Genomic DNA, 6,629 nt, shown 5'->3' on the forward strand with positions numbered 1-6,629 from the left:
GATTCTGAGCTTCTGAGATTTCGAAATTCTGACATTCTTAGAATCTAAATTCTGAAATTCTGAGATTTTGAGATTCCGAAATTCTGAGATTCTGAGCTTCTGAGATTCTAAAGTTTTAAGATTCTGAGATTCTTAGAATCCTAAATCCTGAAATTCTGAGATTCTGAGATTCTGAAATTCTGAGATTCTGAAATTCTGAAATTCTGAAGTGCTGAGATTCTGAGATTCTTAGAATCCTAAATCCTGAAAATCTGAGATTCTGAAATTCTGAAATTCTGAAATTCTGAAATTCTGAAATTCTGAAATTCTGAAATTCTGAAATTCTGAAATTCTGAGATTCTGAAGTTCTGAAATTCCAAAATTCTGAAATTCTGAGATTCTGAAATTCTTAGATTCTGAAATTCTGAAATTCTGAAATTCTGAAATTCTGAAATTCTTAGATTCTCCAGAATTCTAAAATCTTTGAAATTGGTCGGTTTTCAAATTCCAAGATTCTGAAATTTTTCGATTTCTAATTTGTCAAAAAATTGGAATTTTCAGATTTTCAGATTCTTGGAATTCGGAAATCAAACATTTTGAATTCCAATTTTCTTTAAATTCAAAAAATTCAGAATTTTTGAGTTTCCGATTTTCAGGAATTCTGAAAAATGTGAAGAATAAAGGTGGATCCACATAATAGATCAAAATATGAAATTCAAAAATTTCGGATTCTGAGATTCACTGAAAGAGATTTCAGAATTAAATGAAATCGCGGAATTGCAGAATCTAAGCTTTTTCCTAAATCCAACTTTTAAATTCTTAGATTCCTAGATTCCTCGGTTTCTCTGGTTTCTGGATTCTTGGGTTCCTGGATATCTAAATTTCTGGATTCCTGGATTTCTGAACTTCTTGGTTCCTGAACTCTTAGATTCCTAAGCTCTCTAAGAATCGCAAAATCCATAAAATTCAAAATCCCCCCACCTTCTCCCCTTCTCTTCTTTCTCCAATTAATGTGTCCATTCAGTTCTCCTTCTCCAAAACTTTATCTGATTTTCTTTCAACTTTTGTATGTCCATCCCCAATCTCTTATTCTCTCCCCTCCCTGTCCTTCATACAACCTTCACAAAGTGCCCTTCTGTGTCCATTCATGGGGTCAAGAGGCAGAAATTCTTCTTCTTCTTCTTTTCCTTCTTTTGATTTTCTGGAGAAGAAGAAAAAGAAGAAGACACTATTTATTCGTCCTATTAGTACTATTATTATTATTATTGTTATTATTATGTTATTATGAGGACGAGTAACAAGGATTTTGATTGTTGTTTTCTTTTGGAAATTGGGCAGATGGACAGGACCATAATCCTATAAATCGGAGAAAAGAGCAACTAGTTGGGATTGGATTCTAGTTTCTAAGTCTATTTATAAAATCTAGGACGTTTTTGCTCTAATACATTAACGTATTGCCTTCAGAGAAGCTTGAGCGGCGGGCCGCCGGCGGCTCTTCAAGGATGCCACTTGGAGCTCAATTATCTTGCTTCCTTTGAATGATATCAAAAAGTGTTCAACTAATAAAATGCTTATTATAAAATTACCAATGTTTTATCAGTTGACAAATTTTTAATATCTTTTGTAGGAACCGAGATAATTGAGGTCAAAGTGGACAGCAAAAAGAAGCCGCCGGCGGCCCGCCTCGCAAGCGCCACTGTAGGCAATACAGTATACTGGAGTATAAATTTTAGAATCTAATCTAGAATTGCAAATTTTAAATTTAGAAATCCAGAAACGGTGGAATCTATGAAATTTGGATTTCAGAATAGATTATAAGCATGATAAGAAACTAGAAATTTGTATTTTAGGATTTTTGGAAATTTAAAAAATCGGAAATTTTTGAATTTTTAGGGCTACAAATGATGCAGTGGACTTTTTTGGCAAAACTACCGTATCTCAGTCAGTTTTGGTTCAAAACTTCTGAAACCTAACACTTCTTAATCTGAAAAATGAACACAAAATTTTTGATCCACAGTCCAGTCTGAGTCAAAGTAATGGAGTTACAGTAGTTTTTGCAAAATTTGAGACCCAAAATTTTTCTGATCAAGTCATATTCAGACGTTTCTGATTTAGAATTTGCTGCTGATTCCAAAAATATATTTTTCAAAACTTTTGGACCAAAACTAACTGAGATACTGTAGTTTTTGGAAAATGTTTGATTTACCATGTTAGACTCAAAATAGGTCAAGTTTAAAAACACTTTATCTCGGTTATTTTTAGTCCAAAAATTTTGAAAACTATATTTTTAAAATCAGCGAAGTTTGCCGGTTCAAATGAACCTAATCTTGCTTATACCCTCTAATTCAAAATTCCCAAGCTCACCTTTTAAAAACCCAAACCACTCATCATCTCTTTTTTTCTGTCTCCTACAATTTCATATGTATTTGAACAGCTTAATACAGTTCTCTCTCCTCTTTCTCTTTTTCTCCTCTTGTCCATTTTCGATTATTTTCCATACAAATACATATGACACACACCACTCTTGACCTACTCAAATTCCTTTTTATGAAACTTTTTTTGGGTGTTTTTGAGAGGATTTTTCAAGAACTTAACTTCTTAAAGATTTAAACTACATTTTTTGAATTTGTTGAGATCAAAATTTAGATAATTTAAACTCATTCGAACTGCCAACTTGTGCTGATTACAAAAATCAAAGTTTCCAAACTATTGGACCAAAGCTAACTGAGATGCGGTAGTTTAAGCTTGAAGCTATGATTTTTAAAGTACCCCATTCGAGTTTGTACTCATCCGAACCGCAAAAAATGTGCTAATTTCAAAAATCTAAGTTTCAAATTTTTTGAATAAAAACTAACTGAGATACGGTAACTTGACCTAATTTTAATTTTTTGATTTAATTCGAAAATCCCATAAAAATCAAATCACATAACCTCAATTCACACAAATCTTTCTCCAAAGGTTTTTTTTCGCAAATTCGGAATTTATTACTAAATTATCCCATCAATTATAGATTTCAAGGATTTCAAAAACTTTAAATTTATTGAATTTGTATGTATTTTAGCTAATTTTGCTTTAAAAAAAACCTATTTGAAATCGAAATTTCTAAAAATTTGAATTCGTTAAAATTAAAAATGAATTTTCTAGAATCTTCAAAGTTTCTCTCAGTTTTCTGTGGTTCTGAAGAATCTGAGATTTCGTAGAGTTATTTTCTCAAAATCTAAAGTTTTGGAAATTTCAAAAATTGAGAATTTATTAGATTGGCTACTGTATATGCACTAATATCAGCCAACTTTAATCTCAATTATCTCGTTTCCTTTGAGAGATAACAGAAAGTTGTCAATTAATAAAACGTTTCTCATGATATCAGCAATATTTTATCAGTTGACAGATTTTTAATATCTTTTATAGGAGCTGAGATAATTGAGCCGCTAGCATAGAGGTCGCAAGCGCGGCTGACCGAGTAGCTCAGCCGACCTATACACTTTAAGCTCACTTATCTCGATTTCTGTGAACGATGTCAAAAATTAGTTTACAGATAAAATATTGGTGATATTATAACAAACATTTTATCAGTTAAAAGTTTTTGATATCTCTCACAGGAGCCGAGAAAATTGAGCTCTTAGCTAGCACCACTGTAGCTCAGCTGGTAGCAACGCGTCACTTCCAGCGGTGGGTCAACTAGTAGAGGCTTATAAGAACGGAATTCGGGAATTTTTTAGATTTCAAAAATGCAGTTTAAGACCTTCCATTTTTGGTTAAAATATGTATTCTAATCAATCCAAATCACTAACCAGATAAGCTATCGATAGTATATCCGTGTCAAACTTTTTTTTTTCGTAATCTGACCATTCGCTTCATCCCTTTCAAATCAATCATCACTGAACTAAATACTCTTCTTCTTCTTCTTCTTTTCCTTATTCTTTGTTTTCTTTTTCTTCTTCTTCTTCTCAAGAAAACTGTCCCTTTTTCCATCGCTTCCTCCTCCCCCACTCAATGGACAGTGCGCAAATACACAGGACCCCCCTCTCTCCCCGATCCTTCTTCTTCCTCGATATTTTCTTCTCGAATCGATTCTTGTTTCGAAAATTTTCATTCACTCACTCTCACTCCACCTCTTTTGCTCTTTTATTTGTGCTCTCTTTCTCTTGACTCGTGTGTATGCCTCTCATACAGGTCGAATGTGGGGAAAACGACATATGGGAATGGGAGAATTGTGCATTTTGAGATTTTGAGGTTTTTAGGAAGATTCTGAAATTCTGAAATCCTACAGCTTCTAGATTTTTGAACCCCCGAATTTTGAGATCTTCGGATTCTTGGATCTTCGGATCCTCGAATTCTCTGATTCTTAAAATCCTTGAGCCCTTAGATTTTTGAATTTTAAAAACTTCAGTTTTTCATTTTCAAAGTTTAGTTTTGGACTCTGAAATGTTCGAATTTGAAATTTTTGATATTCGAATTCTGGATTAATTTTTGGTTTTTTGAATTCTAAAATTCTTGAATCTGAATTTTGAAAGGCTTGATTTTCAGAATTTTGAGGTTTCAGATTCTCAGAATCTCGAATTCTGGAGATTTCGGATCTTCGAACATTACTGATTTTCCTAATTCTAGAATTTCCAAATTTTTGAATCTTCTCATTTTTGGGATCTGTAGTTTTGGATTCCATTCCTTGAATATGGAAGTTCCAGATTTTTTCTCGAATTTCAGAACTTTGAAACTTTTGAATCTTTATATTTTTCATTTTCCTGGAATTCTGGAATTCTGAAACTTTTCTTGAATCATAAGATTTCTTCAAAATTCAACTTTTTCTCTTAATTTTATTTTTCCGCTATTTTTCTCAAGTATGTTTAACTTTTTAAAAAATTCAAATCTATTTTCTTTCAGATTCGTTCCACAATTCCAAAATATGAATCTTCTGGATTTTGGATGTTTCCGACCTTGGCAAAAATTTGAAAAATCGTTTTTCGTAGATTTTTTCTATTTTTCTATTTTTCGATTTTTGTCATCCAGGATTCTGAGATTCCGAAATTTTGAGTTTGTGAAATTCCAATATTTTGAATTTACTGAATTTCCTAGATTCTGAAGTTTGGGATTTCTAGGAATCCAAAAATTTGGGATTTCGAGATTCTGGATTATCTAGATTTTGAGATTCTCAACTTCCCAGATTCTGAGATTTTGAATTTCTGAAATTCTGGAAATGCAGGATTCCAAAATTCCTAGTTCCCTAGATTTCAAGATTCTGAGATACTCATATTCTGAAATTTCGAGACTCCAAGACTCTGAGATTTTGAAACTCTGAAATTCTAGAACCCTAAGGATCTAAGAATCTCAGAATTTCCTAATTCTCAAAATCCCAAAAATCCCAAATTTTCAAAATCTAAGAATTCAGAACTTAAAAACCGAATTCCGATAATTTTGAAAATCGGAATTCGGAATTCTTGAATTCTGAGATTCTAGAATTCTGAAATTTTGAGATTCTGAGATTCTGAAAATTCAAGATTTCGAGATTCTCAGGTTTTCAGATTCTCAGATTCTGGAAACCCTCAAAACCTAGCTTTTTCAAAATTTCAAAATTCTCAAAATCCCAAATTTTCAAGTTTCCTTTTTAAAAAGGTCCTTATTATTCCAAAACCCCTTCTCATTTCTATTCCCGAATCTTGTCTATTTTTCTATTCTTCTTCTCATTAATAAGTCCATTTTCATGTCATTCGTTTTTGACAACCCATTTCATCATCTTCTTCTTCTCCATTTCCCGATTTTTCCATGTTTTTCCTGTCATCCCAAATCACAATTTGAGCATTTTTACGTTTTCGGACTCATCATAATCCATCAAAAAGTAGTACATCTATTCCCCGGACCACGCCCCCATATTACCATAATCCTGGAGCATTCTAGGCTCATTTGGCTCTTTTTCTGTCATTGGAAATCACAAAAACGACTCGTCATCATTTATTTTCCTCTCTGTGCTCAGATAGAGAGAAAGTGAAACAATAAGCAAGTGCTGCTGTGCTCTTTTTCTTCTTTTTCCTTCTTCTTCTTCAAAGAATTGGACAAACAAAACTCCCTTTTTCTTCTTCACCTTTCTCCATCTTTATTCTTAGATTTTCGTCCCTATTTTAGACACTTTTTAGGGGTTACTGTAGTTTCAGCAAGTTTAGATTACTGTAGGCTACTTCAGAATTTCGAAAAAGCGCTACGTTGTAGATTACTGTAGTTTCTGAATTTCTAATTTCGTCTAGATTTCTCCTTTTTGGGTTACTGTAGTTTTGAGTTACAATTAAATCTATTTCTTTAGGAATACGTAGGTTTCTTCTTTGAAGTTCCAAAGGGTCAATTTTTGGGTTACGGTAGTTTCTGAATTTGAAAGTTTCATAGAAATTGATGCATCTAGTTTTTTTAGAAGATCTAGATAACCGTCACTTTAGCTTCGGATTACTGTGGACTTCTTCAAAGTTCCGAAAATTCCGTGCCTTTGCTTTTGCACTTTTTTTCGGGTTACTGTAGTAAATTGTTCCAGAAAGGCTAGATTACTGTAGTTTTTTTCTAAATTCCAAAAGATCAGTCACTTTAGTTTTGGATTACTATAGATCTCTCAAATTTGGAGATTTGCATACCTATTTTTGAATTTAGGATTACTGTAGATTTTTCAAAAC

The sequence above is a fragment of the Caenorhabditis briggsae genome (genome assembly GCF_000004555.2).
Source record: "Caenorhabditis briggsae complete genome, chrIII, whole genome shotgun sequence".
NCBI classification, from domain to species: domain Eukaryota; kingdom Metazoa; phylum Nematoda; class Chromadorea; order Rhabditida; family Rhabditidae; genus Caenorhabditis; species Caenorhabditis briggsae.